This window comes from Chlorocebus sabaeus, chromosome 25 (genome assembly GCF_047675955.1).
Source record: "Chlorocebus sabaeus isolate Y175 chromosome 25, mChlSab1.0.hap1, whole genome shotgun sequence".
In the NCBI taxonomy this organism is placed as follows: Eukaryota; Metazoa; Chordata; class Mammalia; order Primates; family Cercopithecidae; genus Chlorocebus; species Chlorocebus sabaeus.
In genome coordinates, this window is record NC_132928.1 from 58,265,866 (window position 1) to 58,286,335 (window position 20,470).

The following is a 20,470-nucleotide window of genomic DNA, read 5'->3' on the forward strand; positions in this document are numbered from 1 at the left end:
ACAAGATTTTAAATTGCAACTGGTTCTCCCAGCACTGTATCCCTCTCCCTGGTTTATTTCTTTTCTTTTTTTACAAAAACACGTGTTCCTCTTCTTTTTTTTTTTTTGAGATGGAGTCTCACTCTGTTACACAGACTGGAGTACAGTGGCTCAATTTTGGCTCATTGCAACCTCTGCTCCTGAGCTCAAACAATCCTCCTGCCTCAGCCTCCCAAGTAGCTGGGATCACAGAGGCATGCCATCATGCCCAGTTAATTTTTGTATTTCTGATAGAGATGGGTTTCACCATGTTGCTTAGGCTGGTCTTGAACTCCTAAGCTCAAACCATCCATCTGCCTTGTCTTCCCAAAGTGTTAGGTGTGAACCATCACACCCGGCCAAAAATAAGTGTTCTTTTAATCACTAAAAGCAGGGTATTCATGCAATTTATTCAAAATCATCAACTTTTTTCTCTTTCTTTCCCTTCTATAGTCCAACATCACATCTATCACCCGTGCTACCACTACCCCTGCCCCCTCCTGCTGTTATTTTCCATTTGCTTTCTGGGTTATTAATGCCAATCTCCTTCTAATATGTGAATTATTCTGAAGAATGCTTTGTGTGCACTTGAGAAGAATGTATGTTCTGTTACTGTTGGATGGAATATTTGTATATGTCTTTTAGGTCCATTTGGTCTACAGTGTACTCCAAGTTCAATGTTTTCTTTTCTTTCTTTCTTCTTTTTTTAAATTACATAGATGAGTTCTTTATTGGTGATTTCTGAGATTTTGGTGTACCCATCACCTGAGCAGTGTAGACTGTACCCAATGTGTATTCTTTTATTCCTCACCTTTCTCCCACCCTTCTCCTCAAGTCCCCAGAGTCCATTATGCCATTCTTCTGCCTTTGTGTCCTCACAGCTTAGCTCCCAATCGTAAGTGAGAACGTATGATATTAGGTTTCCCATTCCTGAGTTACTTCACTTATATTAATGGTCTCTAACTTCATCCAGGTTGCTGCAAATGCCATTATTTCATTCCTTTTTATAGCTGAGTAGTATGCCATGGTGTATATATACCATATTTTCTTTACCCACTTGTTGGTTGATTGGGCATTTAGGCTGGTTCCATATTTTTGCAATTTTGAATTGCACTGCTATAAACATGCATGTGCAAGTGTCTTTTTCATATAATGACTTCTTTTCCTCTGAGTAGATACTCAGCAGTAGGATTGCTGGATCAAATGGTAGTTCTAATTTCAGTTCTTTAAGGAGGCTCCATACTGTTTTCCATAGTGGTTGTACTAGTTTACATTCCTACCAACGGTGCAAAAGTGTTCCCTTTCTACCACATCCACATCCACGCCAATATCAGTTTTTTTTTTTTTTAATTTTTAAATTATGGCTATTCTTGCAGGAGTAAGGTGGTACCACATTATGGTTTTAGATTCACATTTCTCTGATAATTAGTGATGTTGAGCATTTTAAAAAATATGCTTGTTGGCCATATGTATATCTTCTTTTAAGAATTGTCTTCAGCCAGGCACAGTGGCTCACACCTGTAATCCCAGCACTTTGGGAGGCTGAGGTGGGTGGATTATGACATCAGGAGTTCGAGACCATCCTGGCTAAAATAGTGAAACCCTATCTCTACTAAAAATACAAAAAAAAATTACCTGGGCGTGGTGGCACACACCTGTAATCCCAGCTACTCAGGAGGCTGAGGCAGGAGAATCACTTGAACCCAGGAGGCGTAGGTTGCAGAGAGTCAAGATTGCACCACTGCACTCCAGCCTGGGCAACAGAGTGAGACTCCATCTCATACACACACACACACACACATACACACACACACACACACACACACAGAGAAAGAAAAAAAGATTGTCCATGTCCTTAGCCCACTTTCTTTTTCTTTTCCTTTATTTATTTATTTATTTATTTATTTATTTATTTATTTATGAAGGGTCTCTCTCTGTTGCCCAGACTGGAGTGCAGTGGTGTAATCTCAGTTTACTGCAACCTCCACCTCCTGGGTTCAAGGGATCCTCCTATCTCAGCCTCCCAAGTAGCTGGGACTACACACACACGCCATGGCACCCTGCTAATTTTTGTATTTTTTTTAGGGACAGGGTTTTGTTATGTTGCCTAGGCTTGTCTCAAACTCTTGGGCTTAAGCAATCCACCCACCTTGGCCTCCCAAAGTGCTGGGATTACAGACACGGGCCATTGAGCCCAACCCTTAGCCTACATTTTGATGGGATTGTTTGTTTTTTTTCTTGCTGATTTGCTTGAGTTCCTTGTAAATTCTGAATATTAGTTCTTTGTTGGATGCATAGTTTGTAAATATTTTCTCCCACTCTATGAGCTTTCTGTTTACTCTGCTTATTATTTCTTTTGCTGTGCAGAAGCTTTTGAGTTTAAACAAGTCCGAGCTATTTATCTTTGTTTTTGTTGCATTTGCGTTTGGGTTCTTGGCCATGAACTCTGCATAGGCCAATGTCTAGAAGGGTTTTTCCAATGTTGTCTTCTAGAATTTTTATGGTTTCATGTTTTAGATTTAGGTCTTTGATCCATCTTGAATTGATTTTTGTATAAAGTGAGAGACGAGGATCCAGTTTCATTCTTCTATATGTAGCTTACCAATTATCCCAGCACCATTTGTTGAATAGGGTGTCCTTTCTCCACTTATGTTTTTGTTTGCTTTGTTGAAGATCGGTTGGCTGTAAGTATTTAGCATTATTTCTGGGTTCTCTGTTCTGTTCCATTTGTCTATTTTCCTGTTTTTATACCAGTACCATGCTGTTTTGTTAACTATGTTTTGTAGTGCAGTTTGAGATGCTTCCAGGTTTATTATTCTTTTTGCTTGGTCTTGCTTTGGCTATGCTGGCTCTTTTTTGGTTCCATATGAATTTTAGGATTTTTTTTCTAGTTATGTGAAGAATAATGATGATATTTTGGTGGAAATTGCGTTGAATTTGTAGATTGCTTTTAGCAATATTTTCATTTTCACAATATTGATTCTACCCATCCATGAGCATGGGATGTGTTTCCATTTGTTTGTGTTGTCTATGATTTCTTTCAGCAGTGTTTTACAGTTTTTCTTGTAGAGGTCTTTCACCTCCTTGGTTAGGTATATTTCTAAGTATTTTATTACTATTATTTTTTGCAGCTATTGTAAAAGGGATTTGAGTCCTTGTTTTGATTCTCAGCTTGGTTGCTATTGGTGTATAGCAGTGCTGCTGATTTGTGTACATTGATTTTGTATCTTAAAACTTTACTGAATTCATTTATCTGATCTAGGTGCTTTTTGGATGAGTCTTTAGGGTTTTCTAGGAATATGATCATATTTGACATATTTGTCAAACAGTGACAGTTTGACTTCCTCTTTACTGATTTGGATGCCCTTTATTTCTTTCTCTTGTCTGATTCCTCTGGATAGGTCTTCTAATACTATGTTGAATAGAAGTGGTGAAAATGAACATCCTTATCTTGTAACAGTTATCAGTGAAAATGCTTTCAACTTTTTCCCATTCAGTACAGTGTTGGCTGTGGGTTTGTCATAGATGGCTTTTATTAACTTAAGGTATCCCTTCTATGTCAATTTTGCTGAGGGTTTTAATCATAAAGGAATGCTGGGTTTTATAAAATGCTTTTTCTGTGTCTATTTAAATGATCATATGATTTTTATTTTTAATTCTGTTTATGTGGTGTATTACATTCACTTCTGTATTTAAACCATCCCTGAATCCCTGGTATGAAACTCACTTAATCATGGTATATTATCTTTTTGACATATTGTTGGATTTAGTTAGCTAGTATTTTGTTGGGGATTTTTGCATCTGTGTTCATCGGGGATATTGGTCTGTAGTTTTCTTTTTTCTTTTGTCCTTTCCTAATTTTGGTATTAGGGTTATACCGACTTTTTTTTTTTTTTTTTTTAGATGGAGTATCGCTCTGTCACCAGGCTGGAGGGCAGTGGAGCCATCTTGGCTCACTGCAACCTTCAACTCCCTGGTTCAAGCGATTCTCCTGCCTCAGCCTGCCGAGTAGCTGGGATTACAGGCATGAGCCACTACACCTGGTTAATTTTTGTAGTTTTTAGTAGAGATGGGTTTTCTCCATGTTGGCTAGAGTGGTCTTGATCTCCTGACCTTGTGATCTACCCCCTTAGCCTCCCAAAGTGCTTAGATTACAGGCATGAGCCACCATGCTCAGCTGGTTATAATGGCTTTATAGAATGATTTAGGGAGGATTTCCTCTTTCTCTATCTCTTAGAGTAGTTTCAGTAGGATTGGTACCAATTATTTTTGAATGTCTGATAGAATTCAGCTGTAAATCCATCTGGTCCTGGACGTTTTTTTTGTTGGCAATTTTTAAATTACCATTTCAGTCTTGCTGCTTGTTATTGGTCTGGTCAGAGTTTCTATTTCTTCCTAGTTTAATCTAGGAGGGTTGTATATTTCCAGGAATTTCTCCATCTCCTCTAGGTTTTCTAGTTTGTGAGCATAAAGGTGTTCATAGTAGCCTTGAATGATCTTTTGTATTTCTGCTATATCATTTGTAATATATCCCATTTTGTTTCTAATTGAACTTATTTGAATCTTCTCTCTTCTTTTCTTGAGTAATCTTTCTAATGGGCTATCAATTTTGTTTATCTTTTAAAAGAACCAGCTTTCTGTTTCATTTATCTCTTGTTTCAATTGTATTTAGCTCTGCTCTGATCTTTGTTATTTCTTTTCTTCTACTGGGTTTGGGTCTGGATTGTTCTTGTTGCTCTAGTTCCTTGAGGTGTGGCCTTTAATTGTCTGTTTGTGCTCTGTCAGACTTTTTGAGGTAGGCATTTAATGCTATAAACTTTTCTAGTAGCACTGCTCTTGCTGTATTCCTGAGGTTATGAGAGGTTTTGTCACTATTATCATTCAGTTCAAATAATTTTTTTTGAGATGGAGTTTCGCTCTGTCGTCCAGGCTGGAGTGCAATGGTACAATCTCAGCTCACCGCAATCTCCACATCCCAGGTTCAAGCAATTCTCCTGTCTCAGCCTCCCGAGTAGCTGGGATTATAGGTATGCACCACCACGCCTGGCTAATTTTGTATTTTTAATAGAGACAGGGTTCCTCCATGTTGGTCAGGCCGGTCTCAAGTTCCCGACCTCACATGATCCACCCACCTCAACCTCCCAAAGTTCTGGGATTATAGACGTAAGCCACCATGCCCAGCCCAGTTCAAATAATTTTTAAATTTCCATTTTGATTCCATTGTTGACCCAAGGATCTTTCAGGAGCAGATTATTTAATTTACATGTATTTGTATAGTTTTGAGTGTTCCTTTTGGAGTTAATTTCCAATTTTATTTCACTTTGTTCTGAGAGAGTACTTGATATAATTTCAATCTTGTTAAATTTATGGAGACTTGTTTTGTGGCCTATCATATTGTCTATCTTGTGGAATGTTCTATGTGCTGAAGAATAGAATGTATATTCTGAGTTGTTGGGTAGAATGCTCTGTAAATATCTGTTAAGTGGATTTGTTCTAAGGCATAGTTTAAGTTCATTGTTTCTTGTTGACTTTCTGTGTTGTTGACTTTCTGTCTAATGCTGTCAGTAGAGTATTGAAGTCCCCCACTATTATTGTGTTGCCATCTATATCATTTCTTTGGTCTAGTAGTAATTATTATTATTATTATTAGAGACAGTCTTATTCTATCACCCGGCCTGGAGGGCAGTGGTGCCATCTTGCCTCAATGCAACCTTCACCTGTTATGTAGCTGGGATTATAGTCATGCACCACCACACCCAGATAATTTTTCCATTTTTAGTAGAGATAGGGTTTCACCATGTTGGTCAGGCTGATCTCCAACTCCTGGCCTCAAGTGATCTGCCTGCCTCGGCCTCCCAAAGCACTGGGATTACAGGTGTGAGCCACCACACCTAGCCAGTAGTAATTGTTTTATACATTTGGGAGCTCCAGTGTTAGATGTATATATATTTAGGATTGTCTTATTTTCCTGTTGGACTAATCCTATTTTTATTATATAATGTTCTCTTTGTCCTTTTTAAACTATCATTACTTTAAAGTCTGTTTTATCTGATATAAGAATAGCAACTCTGGCTCGATTTTGGTTTCCATTAGCATGGAATATCTTTTTCCACCCCTTTACCTTAAGTCAGTGGGAGCCCTTGTGTGTTAGGCGAGTCATTTGAAGACAGCTGATACTTGGTTGGTGGATTTTATCCATTTTGCCATTCTTTATCTTTTAAGTGAAACATTTAGGCCATTTACATTCAACATTTCTATTGAGATGTGAGGTACTGTTCTATTCATCATGCTAGTTGTTACCTGAATACCTTGTTTTGTTTTCACTGTGTTATTGTTTTATAGGCCCTATGAGATTTATGCTTTGAGGAAGATCTATTTTGGTATATTTTTAGGTTTTGTTTCAAGATTTAGAACTCCTTTTGGCATTTCTTATAGTGCTGGTTTGGTAGTGGAGAGTTATCTCAGCATTTGTCTGAAAAAGAGTTTATCTCTCTTTCATTTATCAAGCTTAGTTTTGTTGGATACAAAGTTCTTAGCTGATAATTATTTTGTTTAAGGAGGCTAAAGATAGAACTTCAGGCAGGGTGTGATGACTCACGCCTGTAATCCCAGCACTTTGGGAGCCCGAGGGGGGTGGAACACGAAGTCAAGAGATCAAGACCATCCTGGCCAACGTGGTGAAACCCCATTTCTACTAAAAATATAAAAATTAGCTGGGCATGGTGGTGCATGCCTGTAGTCCCAGCTACTCGGGAGGCTGAGGCAGGAGAATCGCTTGAACCTGGAAGGAGGAGGTTACAGTGAGCCAAGATCGTGCCATTGCACTCCAGACTGGACCCAATCCCTCTGGCTTATAGGGTTTCTACTGATAAATCTGCTGTTAATTCAATAGGTTCTCCTTCATGTTTTATCTGATGCTTTTGCCTCACAGCTCTTAAGATTATTTCATTTGTCTTGACTTTACAATAACCTGGTGGTTATGTGCCTAGGTGATGATCTTTTTGTGATGACTTTCCCAATTGTTCTTTGAGTTTCTTGCATTTGAATGTCTAGATCTCTAGCAAGGCCAGGGAAGCTTTTTAAAAATTATTATTTACTCAAATACGTCTTCCAAACTTTTAGATTTCTCTTCTTCCTCAGGAACACCAATTATTCTTATGTTTGGTCATTTAACATAATCCCAAATTTCTTGGAAGCTTTGTTCATTTTTTAAAAATTCATTTTTTCTTTGTCTTGTCTCATTATGTTAATTTGAAAGCCTTGTCTTTGAGCTCTGAAGTTCTTTTTTCTACTTGTTCTAGTCTATTATTGAAACTTTCCAGTGTATTTTGTATTTCTCAAAGCGTGTCTTTCATTTCCAGAAGTTGTATTTGTTTTTTCTTTATGATATCTATTTTTCTGGAGACTTTTTAATCCATATCCTGTACTGTTTTTAAAATTTCTTTAAGTTGGTTTTCACCTTTCTGTGGGCGGCAAGCCACCTAGGTGCCAAGGCAAGAGACCAAGGGCACAAGCTGTTCCAGTATAATAAAGAAAATACATAGAATAAGAATAGTTATACCAGAAATAGATTATATATATGATTATATACGAATGTTATTAATCATTAGTTTGTAGCATTACTCTTTTTGTTGTACAATTATAACCTAGGAAAAACCAGGCCATAGAGAGATAGGAGCTGAAGGGACATGGTCAGAAGTGACCGGAAGACAAGAGTATGAGCCCTCTGTCATGCCTGGACAGGGCCACTAGAGGGCTCCTTGGTCTAGCGGTAACGCCAGTGCCTGGGAGGGCACCTGTTACTTAGCAGGCCTTGGTCTAGTGGTAGTGCCAGTGCCTGGGAAGGCACCCCTTACTTAGCAGACCGGGAAAGCGAGTCTCCCTTTCCCCTGGGGGAGTTAAAGAAGACTCTGCTCCACCATCTCTTGTGGAAGGGATGACATCAGTTAGGCTTGCCTGCAGCCATCCAGAGGCCTAACCTTCTCGCTGTGATGCTGTGCTTCAGCCCTCATGCTCCTGGTCCACTTTCATGTTCCGTCCTGTACACCTGGCTCTGCCTTCTACATAGCAGTAGCAGAATTAGTGAAAGACTTCAGTACTTTAGAATTAGTGAAAGTCTTTGAAATGCATAGAAGAAATAATGACGTGAGCTGTCCCCTCTTTCTCTCTGCCTCAGCTACTAAACAGGGAAGGGCCTTCTGTCCGGTGGACACGTGACTCGCATGACCTTACCTATCACTGGAGATGGCTCACACTCCTTACCCTGCCCCCTGCCTTGTATCCAATAAATAACAGCGCAGCCAGGCATACAGGACAACTACCGGTCTCTCAGTCTAGGTGGTAGCGGTTCCCTGGGCCCAGCTGTCTTTTCTTCTATCTCTTTGTCTTGTGTCTTTATTTCTATGATCTCTCATCTCCGCAAATGAGGAGAAAAATCCACAGGCCCAGTAGGGCTGGACCCTACACTTTCTCTGGTACCTCCTTGAGTAGCTTGATAATCAACCTTCTGAATTCTTTTTCTGGAAATTCAGAGGTTTCTTCCTGGTTTTGTTCCATTGCTAGAGAGCTAGTGTGACTTTTTAGGGGTGTTGAAGAACCTTGTTTTTTCATATTACCAGAATTACTTTTCTTGTTCCTTCTCATGTGGGTAGATTATTTCAGGGGAAAGATCTGGAACTCAAGGGCTGCTGTTTAGGTTCTTTTGTTCCACCAGGTGATCCCTTGATGTGATGTTCTTTCCCTTCCTCTGGGATGGGGGCTTCCTGAGATTTGGACTGCAGTGATTGTTACTGCTACTCAGCAGAGCTACTGGGCTCTGGGCTAGTATTGGGGATTGTCTGCAAAGAGTCCTGTGATGTGATCTGTCTTTAGGTCTCCCAGCTGTGGATACCAGCACCTGCTCCAGTGAAGGCGAAAGGGGAGTGAAGTGGACTCTGCAGGAATCGTTGGTTGTAGTTTTGTTTAGTGCACTGTTTTTCTTGAATGCTGGTAATCCTAGTAGTGAAGTTGTCATGTGGACAGATTCAGGAACCTCTGGTTAGCCATGTTGTAGGCAGTGGAATTAGCTGTTGTTTTCTCCTTCTTTGGAGCAGGGTTGTTTTCTTATGAGTTGCTATAATGGCTTGAGTTGGGTGACCTCCAGCTAGGAAGTGGCGCTTTCAAGAGAGCACTAGCTGTGGTAGAAGGGGGATATAAGCTTGCCCTATGTTGGTCAGGATAAGTATTCAGGCTTCTCAGGTGATGGGCAGGGCCATAGAGCTCCCAAGAGTTTATGTCTTTTGTCTTCAACCATCGGGACAGGTAGAGCAAAACTATCAGATGGCGGCAGGGTTAGATGAATCTGAGCTCCGACTCTCCTTTGGGGCTTGCTGAGGCCACTGTCCGGTATGGGGGGTGTGGTTCTCAGGCCAATGGAATTATGTTCCCAGGAGGATTATGGCTGCCTCTGCTGTGTCATCCTGGTTGCCAGGGAAATGGGAGAAATCCAGCAGTGATTGGCTTCCTCCAACTTCCATGCAGCCAGCAAGGCCAGTCTCATTCCTGCTGTGCCCTGGCAACAGCACCGAGTTTATATTCAGGCAGCTGGCATGCAGGGCTGAGCTCTTGCCCCAGGCTGTAAGCTTCCCTCCTGAGAAGGCTAGCAGGACTTTCAGGCCTTGCCCCCCTCCCTGTCTGCCTAAACCTTTGGCTGTAGCTTCTAAGCTCCTATCTGCACTTCCTGTTCACACCCTGAATTCTGCTCAGAAAAATTCGTGCGTGGTCAAAATTATTACAAAGTTCAGCTAGAATCTTCTTTCACCCTTTGACCCTTCCCTAATTCCTCTGGCTTAGCCTTCCCCAAGGATCCCTGTGAGATAAAGTTAGGGATGGTTTCCTTGAGCTCAAACTGGGGACTGGGAGTGCCTACAAGGCTTTTCTTGCTGCTTTTTCTACTTTTTATATTTTGCTCAGCTCCCTAAATCTGTTTTAGCTCTAGGTAAAGTTAAATTCTTCTCCTGTGATCTGGATTTTCAGGTTCCCCAGTGGGGATGTGTGTTTGGAGGCAGGCTTTCTCCCCTCTCATACGTTGGGAACTCACAGTTTTTCTACTGTCTCATAGAGTTTGCAACAGCAAACTGCTTCTTTCAGAGGGTCTGTGAATTCTTTCAGTTTTCCTGATATGTTCCTGCAGTGGTTCTTGGAGCAAAATATCACGATATGAGTCTCTACAAGCTGTTCTGTTCATCCAAGTGGGAGCTGCACATTAGTCCTGTCTCCTATCTGCCATTTTCTTTCCCACTGCACCCTCTTAGGTTTTTTTCCTGTTTTTTTTTTTTTTTTTTTTTTTTTTTTTTTCCCCCCCGAGACAGAGTCTCCCTCTGTCATCCAGGCTGAAGTGCAGTGACATGATCTTGGCTCACTGCAATCTCCCCTTCCCAGGTTCAAGCAATTCTCATTCCTCAGCCTCCTGAGTAGCTGGGATTACAGGCACCTGCCACCACGCCTGACCTTTTTTAAAATTTTTTATTTTTATTTTAATTTTTAGTAGAGACAGGGTTTCACCATGTTGGTCAGACTGGTCTCAAACGTCTAACCTCAAGTGATCTGCCTGCCTCAGCCTCCCAGAGTGCTGGAATTACAGGCATGAGCCACTGCCCCTGGACTACATTTTTAAAGACTTCTTTTGTGGCCTAAGATATCTATTCTGGAGTAGGTTGTGTGTGTATACTTGAGAGGAATGTGTATTTTTCTAGGGTTGGATGTATTGTCATATGTATGTCATTCAGGTCCATTTGATCTAAAGCAAGCTTGTCCAACCCATGGCCTGTGGGCTACGTGCAGCCCAGGATAGCTTTGAATGTGACCCAACACAAATTCATAAACTTTCTTAAAACATTATGAGATTCTTTTTTTCTTTTAGCTTATCAGCTATTGTTAGTGTATTTTATATGTAGCTCAAGACAATTCTTCTTCCCATGTTGCTCAGGGAAGCCAAAAGATTGGATACCCGTGGTCTAATGTGTAGTTCAAATCCAATGTTTCCTTATTGATTTTTTGTCTGGATGATCTGTTCTTTATCGAAAATAGGGTATGAAAGTCTCCTACTATTATTGTATTGCAACATATCTTTCTCTTTGGATCTGTTAATATTTGCTTCATATATTTAGGAGCTCCAGTGTTGGGTGTGTATATATTTACAGTTGTTATATCCTTCTCTCTAAATGTCTGAAATAAAATTATCATATCCTTTTGATAACTTGACCCCTTTATCACTATATAATGACAATTTTAATCTAGTTTTTACAGTTTTTTACTTAAGGTCTATTTTGTCTGTTATAAATATTGCCACTCCTCCTCTCTTTTGGTTTCCATTTACATGAAATATCTGTTTCCATCTCTTTGCTTTTAGTCTAAATGTGTCTTTATGATTGAATTGTATAGGCAGCATATGGTTAAACCTTTTTTTTCTTTTTTAAACATATTTAGGCATTCTCTGTCTTTTGATTGGAGAATTTAATCCATTTACTTTTTTTTTTTTTTTTTTTTTGAGACAGAGTTTCAGTCTTGTTGTCCAGGCTGGAGTGCAATGACATGATCTCGGCTCACAACCTCTGCTTCCTGGGTTCAAGCAATTCTCTTGCCTCAGCCTCCCAAGTAACTGGGATTACAGGTATGTGCCTCCATGCCTGGCTAATTTTGTATTTTTAGTAGAGACGGGGTTTCTCCATGTTGGTCAGGCTGGTCTCGAACTCCCAACCTCAGGTGATCCAGCTGACTTGGCCTCCCAAAGTGCTGGGATTACAGGCGTGAGCCATCACACCCAGCAATCCATTTACATTTAAAGTAATTGTTGACAGGTAAGAAATTGTGATTGCCATTTTGTTAATTGTTTACTGACTGTTTTGTAGTTCCTTTCTTCTAATCTTGCTGTGTTCCTTTGTGATTTGTTGAATTTTTGTAGTGGTATGTTTTGATTTCTTTTCTTTATCTTTTGTGTATCTACTAGAGATTTTTTCTTTGTAGTTACTATGAGGCTTGCGTAAAGTATCTTGTAGTTATAACATTCTAATTTATGTTAATAACGGCTTAACTTCAAGCACATACAAAAACTATATACTTTTACTTCTCCCTTATCCCATTTTATGCTGTTGTAGTTACACTTTATATCTTTTATAGTGTATTTTCATTAACAAATTATGGTAGCTATATGTTTTTAATTAATTATTTTATTTTTTATAGTGATAGAGTCTTGTTATGTTGTCTAGGCTGGTTTCAAATTCCTGAGCTCAAGTGATCCTCCTACCTCAGCCTCCTGAGTAGCTGGGACAGGTGCATGACACTGCACCTGGCATAGAGTTATTTCAAATACTTTAAATTCCTGTTTTTAAACACAACTTTATGTGGACTCCTACTATACACAGCCTGTAATACAGTTTGGCTGAATTTTCTCCTATCTCCTGAGAAGCATCTTAAGGCACCTGTACCGAACACAGTTTGAGAACCTCTGATCTGGTGTAAATCTCTCATGTACAAATGTGAAGGTTGAGGTTCAGAGAAGTGTAATGACTTTTCTAAAGTTACTCAGATTGTTAGTGGCCAAGTTGTGGTTCTGAACTTGAAAGTTTAGAAAATGGCAATTCCCTTCTTCCAATTGTCCTGGTCAAAAATCTTGAACTAATCCTTGAGTCTTCTCTTTCCTTCACACCCCAATTCTTGCTGTCCATTATCAACTGCCCTCCAAAAATACATTCAGAATCAGACAATCTCTCCCTTCTACTGTGCTACAACTTTGATCCCAGTCACCCTGATTTCTCTACTGCAATAGCATCCTGAATCATCTCTCTGCTTTTCTCATTTTCCCCCTTCCTCCTTACCTCCCTCACTGGCTTTATTCAACACTGCAACCACAGTGATCCTTTTAAAAACACCATATTTCATTGAATCTAAGATGCCACCAATTTAAGATGCACTATTATCTTTTTAAATTTTTTCAATTTAATTTTTTATAGAGATGGGGGTATCGCTATGTTGCCCACGGTGGTCTTGAACTCCTGGGTTCAAGCAATCCTCCTACCTTGGCCTCCCAAAGTGCTGGGATTACAGGCATGAGCCATTGTACCTGGTCCCACCATTATCTTACATATTACTAAGAAAGAAAGATGCTTCCAGTCGTATGATGATTTATATTTATTTATTTATTTATTTATTTATTTATTGCTTCCTGCCCTTAGACATAACACATGATGATTTTAAAAAGTCTTTAAAGATATATTTTGAGGCAGAGTTTCACTGTGTCATACAGGCTGGAGTGTGCTGGTGCAATCATGGCTCACTGCAGCCTCACCCTTTCAGGCTCATGCAATCCTCCTGCCTCAGCCTCCTGAGTAGCTGAGACTACAGGTGTGCACCACCATACCTAGCTAATTTTAAATTTTTTTGTTTTTTAGAAATGGGGTTTCACTATGTTGCCCATGCTGGTCTTGAACTCCTGGGCTCAAGCAATCTTCCTGCCTCAGCCCCCCAAAGTGTTGGGATTACAGGTGTGAGCCACTGTGCCTGGCCCATATGATGATTTAATACTTTCCATCACTTACATTTTGTTTTTGGTTAGCAAAAGCTCTTTATTCATTCACACATGGCAGCCTTGCAGTAGTTACAAAGTAAGATGGAGCAGGTCCTGCCTCTAAGAACTCTAAGCAGATATTTGGGGAGCTCACAGATCATTGTAACACCAATTGCTACTGTGGAAGCTCCAGGTGGGGAGAGGTGTTGATGCGGTTTGGCTGTGTCCCCACCCAAATCTCTTCTCGAATTGTATTCTCCACATGTCAAGGGAGGGACCTGTAATCCCCACGTGTCGAGGATGGGAAGTGTAATCCCCATGTATCGAGGATGGATTATGGCGGCCATGTCCCCCATGCCGTTCTCATGACAATGAGTGAGTCTCACGAGATCTTGATGGCTTTAAAAGTGGCAGTATTTCCTGTGCCTACTCTCACTCTCTCTCCTGCTGTCTTGCTTACCCTTTGCCTTCCACCATTTTTTGTAAATGTCCTGAGGCTGCCTCATCCATGTGGATCTGTGAGTTAATTAAGTCTCTTTCCTTTATAAATTACCTACTCTCACTATTTCTTTACAGCAGTGTGAAAATGGACTAATACAGGTGTCATAGAGATGTTGCGGGAACATCTGGCAGTCTGTGGGGTTGACCTTCATGCAATTTTTGTTTTTGCCTTTGTGTTTTCCTCCAGAAGAGCTTCTCTGCTTTCCTAAGGCTGTTAGATGTTCCACCCATGTGCTCCCTCAGCTCCTTCTACTTACCTGTCACTTAATACTGTCTTCGGGTTACCTGCTTACTTGTGTGTTTTCTTCTTAGGATGCTAAGGTATTTGAGGATAAAGATTGTGCCATGGCTTGGTGAGGATAAAGATTGTGCCATGGCTTGGTGAAGCTGCTCACAACTGTAAACCCAGTGCTTTGGGAGGCTGAAGCAGGAAAATCACTTGAACTCGGGAGTTTGAGACCAGCCTGGGCAACATAGTGAGACCCCATCTCTCCAAAAAAAAAAAAAGGTGGTGGTGGTATGTGTGTGTGTGTGTGTGTGTGTCAGGCCTCTGAGCCCAAGCTAAGCCATCATATCCCCTGTGACCTGCACGTATACATCCAGATGGCCTGAAGCAACTGAAGATCCACAAAATGAGTGAAAATAGCCGTAACTAATAACATTCCACCATGGTGATTTGTTTCTCCCCCACCCTTGAGAAGGTTCTTTGTAATCTCCCCCATCCTTAAGAAGGTTCTTTATAGTTCTCCCTACCCTTGAGAATGTACTTTGTGAGATCCACCCCCTGCCAGCAAAACATTGCTCCTAACTCCACTGCCTATCGCAAAACCTATAAGAACTAATGATAATCCCACCACCCTTTGCTGACTCTCTTTTCGGACTCAGCCCACCTGCACCCAGGTGAAATAAACACAGCCTTGTTGCTCACACAAAGCCTGTTTGGTGGTCTCTTCACATGAACACGTATGACAGTGTGTGCCTGTAGTCTCAGCTGAGCATGAGGATTGCTTAAGCCCAGGAGATCGAGGCTGCAGTGAGCGGTAATCACACTGTGGCAGGCCAGGTCCCACTGATGTAGGCCTCCATAACAGCTGTCACAGCACTGACTGAGGGGTTAAGTTAAATACTGAAAGCTGAAAGAGCTAGTGGCCTTGTACAAAGTCTGGAATGTGACAAAAGCCCACCAAGAGTTTTGCCTAGGCTTTTCTTAGGCCTTAACGCATGACAGGATAATGAAGGAATTCTTAACAGGACCTGTTCAGGATTAAACAAGTTTTATTGTGGGCCTGAAGAAACTCTCCAGGCCTCCACAAACAAGCTTTATTGGGGACTAAAGGAACTCCCCAAACCTCCATGACTTAGCAGGAGACAAGATAACAGTAATCACCCCAGCACCTGGACCCATTTAGATGAAGTAAATTTACTGAGGCTCCAGAGGAAGGTCTTCAGGACTCAGATCTTAGTTATAGGTTAAAAGAAGTTAATCGCTTATGTCTTTAGGTGAATGCACACTTACACGTACACATATAGCTTAGAAGCTATATAAGCTTTGGAAAACTTTGCAATTTTGAGTTGGTCTGGTGATAATTTCCAGCCCTTCTCCCTGTAATCAGTTACAGAAATAAAAACTCTCTTCTCTCCCAGTTCATCTGCATCTCCTTATTAGGCCATGAGAATAAGTAACCCGATGCTTGGTGTGGGAACACCACCACTGGACCTCAGCCTGGGTGACAGAACGAGACTCCATTTCAAACAAACAAACAAAAATAAAGGGATTGTGCCTCACTTATTATAGGATCTTTAGGAACTACAGAAACAGCCTCATTGTCTGGGGTAAATACCAAGGTTCTTGATCTCATGGCCAAGGAAATCAAGGATGCAGACGCATACAGAATGAGATTGGAGCAGGAGTTTAAAAGGTGAGAAAAAAGAACAGCTCTCTGTCACAGAGAGGGGTCCAAACCAATTGCAAGTTGTAGTAAGAATGTCAGGGTTTTTGGCCGGGCGCGGTGGCTCAAGCCTGTAATCCCAGCACTTTGGGAGGCCGAGACGGGCGGATCACGAGGTCAGGAAATTGACACCATCCTGGCTAACATGGTGAAACCCCGTCTCTACTAAAAAAAAAATACTAAAAACTAGCCGGGCGAGGTGGCGGGCGCCTGTAGTCCCAGCTACTGGGGAGGCTGAGGCAGGAGAATGGCGTGAACCCGCGAGGCGGAGCTTGCAGTGAGCTGAGATCCGGCCACTGCACTCCAGCCTGGGCGACAGAGCGAGACTCCGTCTCAAAAAAAAAAAAAAAAAGAAAAAAAAAGAAAAAAAAAGAATGTCAGGGTTTTAAAAAAATGGGCTAGTGATGGGGGGGGAGGGCGTTGTCTTATCTCCATAGGGCCTGAAGAACCGGTTAGGACCAGGCATGCCATCTGCATAGAGCAGTTTCTAATAGCCCCACCCCATTCTTTGATTGTGTAGGCAGGCTGTTAGTTTGTGCTGCTCTGTTGCTGCTTATCTGCGTGTGTTAAAAGGGGAGGGAGAGTTTCTAGCCCATTCCCAGGCACCTTCTTGCAGCTGCAGACATCCCCCACCCAGTGCATGCTTCCAGCTTCTCTATCTTAGGCTAAAGAAAGGGAAAGGAATGTGCTTATTAAGGTGCACTGTTTTTACTGGGGCCCATTGTACGTTTGTGAAGTTTGGTGACCACCAGGAAGCTTCCCACTCTGTGTCCAGGTTGCTTATCTGTGTTTTACAGCCTGATCTTCCAGGCTGCTCTTCGTTACAAGAGAAGTGATTTCTTTGAACTGCATGAGGTTAGAAAGGGAGCAATTTCTGAGCTGCTTTTTGTTAGAAAGTTTTCTGCTGGGAAGTCTCTTCATCCTATCTATCGATCTATCGATCTATCTATCTATCTATCTATCTATCATCTATCTATCTATCTATCTATCTGATTTCTTTCTATCTCCTATATCACTATTATAGTGATGACACACAACAAACGATGAATTACTGTTTGTTAAATTAATCAATGTTATATAGGTTGGTTGTATTATCAATCCCCAGGCATTAGAAAAAAGCCTGAGTTCCCCAAAACTTCATTTACTACATATACCAGCAATTATCCTGCCAAACTTAAGAAAAAAACACTGTTTTTTACTCTAAGGGATACCATTATGTAAGATGACCAGCCATCCTGGGAAAATCACTATGATTGGTCATCCTCCACTCATGGTAATAGCACACAAGCCTTTACAATTTCATCACCCCATGGAGCTTTTATGTCTGCACTTGTATGTTTTTAAAGGAGTTCAAAATCAGACTTTGTGCCTCTGCACGTACTTAAAATTTTTTTCTTCTTAAAATTATGTTTTTAAGTTCACATGATATATATGACAGATTAAGCTACAGTCATCCTTGACTCCCCCAATTTTTTCTTCTACATAATTAATTACCATTTTTAGTTTGCATATATCCTTGGGGTCTTTATTTATCCATATATATACATATTTATACAAATAAACTGATGAAAATACACAGTATTATTTTAGGAGTGCTTATTTTAAAAATATATTATGCAAATTGTTTTTTACTTAAAAATTCGCTATAGTTCATTTTAATGAGAACTCTATAGCATTTATCACATATAATTAAACATAACTAAATATAAAAGGCAATCCAGCCTGGGCAACATGGCAAAACTCTATCTCTACAAAAAATACAAAAGTTAGCTGGACTTGGTGGTGTGTGCCTGTTGTGCCAGCTACACAGGAGGCTGAGGTGGGAGGATAGCTTGAGGCTGGAAGGTTGAAGCTGCATTGAGCTGTAATCACACCACTGCACTCCAGCCTGGGTGACAGAGTGAGACCCTGTCTGAAAAAAAAAAATAAAAGAACAAACAGTACTTTTTGTATCAATCTAGTTATTCCTAAGGAATTAATAACAACTCTCTCTCTTTTTTTTCTCCCTAAGACAGAGTCCCACTCTGTTGTCCAGGATGGAGTACAGTGGCACGATCTCGGCTCACTGCAACCTCCTCCTCTGGGGTTCAAGTGATTCTGGTGCCTCCCCGAGTAGCTAGGACTTCAGGCACATGCCTGGCTAATTTTTGTATTTTTAGTAGAGAGGGGGTTTCACCATGTTGGCCAGGCTGGTCTCGAACTCCTGGGCTCAAGTGATCTGCTCACCTCAGCCTCCGAAAGTGCTGGGATTATAGGTGTGAGCCACCACACCTGCCTTTTTCTTTTCTTTTCTTTTTTCTTTTTGCAAGTTAAAAATATTTATTGCTATTCCAGGCTTCAAATGAACCCCACAACTCAGGTCCCATGTGTGATTCAGAAGTTGTCATGGCATAACAGGGTGGTGGACGAATCCAGGCAGCCTGACCTTGAGTCCACCTTATCTTCCTCGGACCCCTGCTCCACAAAGCAGCTGTTGGTGGGGCCAACTCTTTCTCATCTGCCTCATTCCCCCTACAGAGCTCCAAGACTGGGGCAGGCAGCCTCCTAATCCCCACAGCTCACATATGAGAGGCTGCCCATACCTCTCCTAGAACTGGAAGAGCCTTCTCCTTAAGATCAGACACGATGGATTTGGCCCTGTGGAGAGAGAAGTGGTGCCACAGGAGTTGTTTTAAGAGAAGGCATGCACCGTCTTAGATCAGAGATTGCAGTATGGCCACCCACAAGCTGACTTTCCCCACTCACATGTCTGCTTGGCCCCTTTGGGCTGCACAGTATTTAAGAAAAATAATTGCTGGGCACGATGGCTCATGCCAGTAATCTCAGCACTTTGGGAGGCTGAGGCGGGCAGATCACGATGTCAAGAGATCATGACCATCCTCACCAACATGGTGAAACCCTGTCTCTACTAAAAATACAAAAATTAGCTGGGCGTGGTGGTGTGTACCTGTAGTCCCAGCTACTCAGGACGCTGAGGCAGGAGAAGCGCTTAAATCTGGGAGGTGGATGTTGCCGTGAGCTGGGATCGTGCCATTACACTCCAGCCTGGGTGACAGGGCGAGACTCTGTCTCCAAAAAAAAAAAAAAAAAAAACAAACTGTCCAACTCATCCTCCCTTAGGTCAGGGCTGCTTGTCCCAGCCTAAAATGTAAGTGGCACAAAATGGTTTTCAGTGAGGGTAGCCGACCCATTGCAGAAAGGGGCTTGAAGCGGGGCAGAGAGTCAAAATTTGGCCTTGGCAAACATGAGACAAAGGAAAAGGAACCTTCCTCACATCCTTTCATTCTGCTGTGGCTAATGCCATGTTGTATTCCCTTTAGAGAGACAGCAATCTTTTTTTTTTTTTTTTTTTTTTTTTGAGAGGGAGTCTCGCTCTGTTGCCCAGGCTGGAGTGCAGTGGCGTAGTCTTGGCTCACTGCAACCTCTGCCTCCTGGGTTCAGGCCATTCTCCTGCCTCAGCCTTCCGAGTGGCTGGGACTGCAGGCTCCCGCCACCGGTTTCACCTTGTTAGCCAGGATGGGAGAGAGCAATCTTGATGTAGCTCAGACACTTTCCTCCACTGCTCAGGATGCTCTCAATGTGGTAGTTTCTGGTGCTGAGCCAGCTGGGCAGCTCCAGGTCAGGCACAGTAAACTCACTCATGGTGAGTAGGTGCCTTCTTTGAAGGGACAGTAGCAAAGAAGCCCATAGGTATGCAGGGGCTCTGGGCAGGGCTCCCCAGGGGGAATGAAAGTATCAAGCACATCACAGAAGTTTTCATAGGCACAGCTGCCAATCTGTTCCATGCATAAGATCTTGACCCAGAAGCCAGTCACTTCCTTCTCTACAGTTAATTCCACCTTCAGAGGATATTTGAGGGGGACACTGGTCTTGCCCTCAGCACTGACGATCACGTTCCCAGGAACGGAAAAAAACTGGTCAGCTTCCAGAGACAGGCTTCTGATCACCACAGGATCTTTCCCTTTGTCTCAGCTATCCCAGGGAAAGCTACTGATCTGGTTCAGGTGGACGTGGGCAGGGGCTGCTAGGCCTGCTAGAAGCAAGCCCAGGACAATCAGGAGCGGAACCTCCATCAGGGATTGCACTGTGAAGGGTGAGTCCGCATGGAGTTAACCACCCACATTTTCAATCCTTTAAGTTACAAATCTCAATAAACAAAGTACTGGGAAAAAATTATTCTGGCTTGTGTTGTGATTCTCTCTCTTAGCCTGGTGAAAGAGAGACAAAGAGAGTGAGAAGAAAAGAGAAGGGAAACAGAGAAAGGGAATAGTGTGATGGGGTGGGATGACAAGAGAACCTCGATTATGGTTTCGTCAAGACTGCACACAATGGAGAAAGTCTTTTCTGTAAAAGAAATTAGGAGTGTTGTCACAAAGAGGGGAAATACACTAGGCAGTCAAAATGGAAGACATCCACTAGGCAGACATTGGAATGTCACAACTTTTAAGCAAAACTTTTT

General features: G+C 41.7%; 1 pseudogene; it reads right to left on the reverse strand.

The window, feature by feature from the left end:
* Positions 1 to 19,518: 19,518 nt before the first annotated feature.
* On the reverse strand, positions 19,519 to 20,169 carry LOC103230593 (ganglioside GM2 activator pseudogene; annotated as a pseudogene).
* Between the last annotated feature and the right edge of the window lie 301 nt (positions 20,170 to 20,470).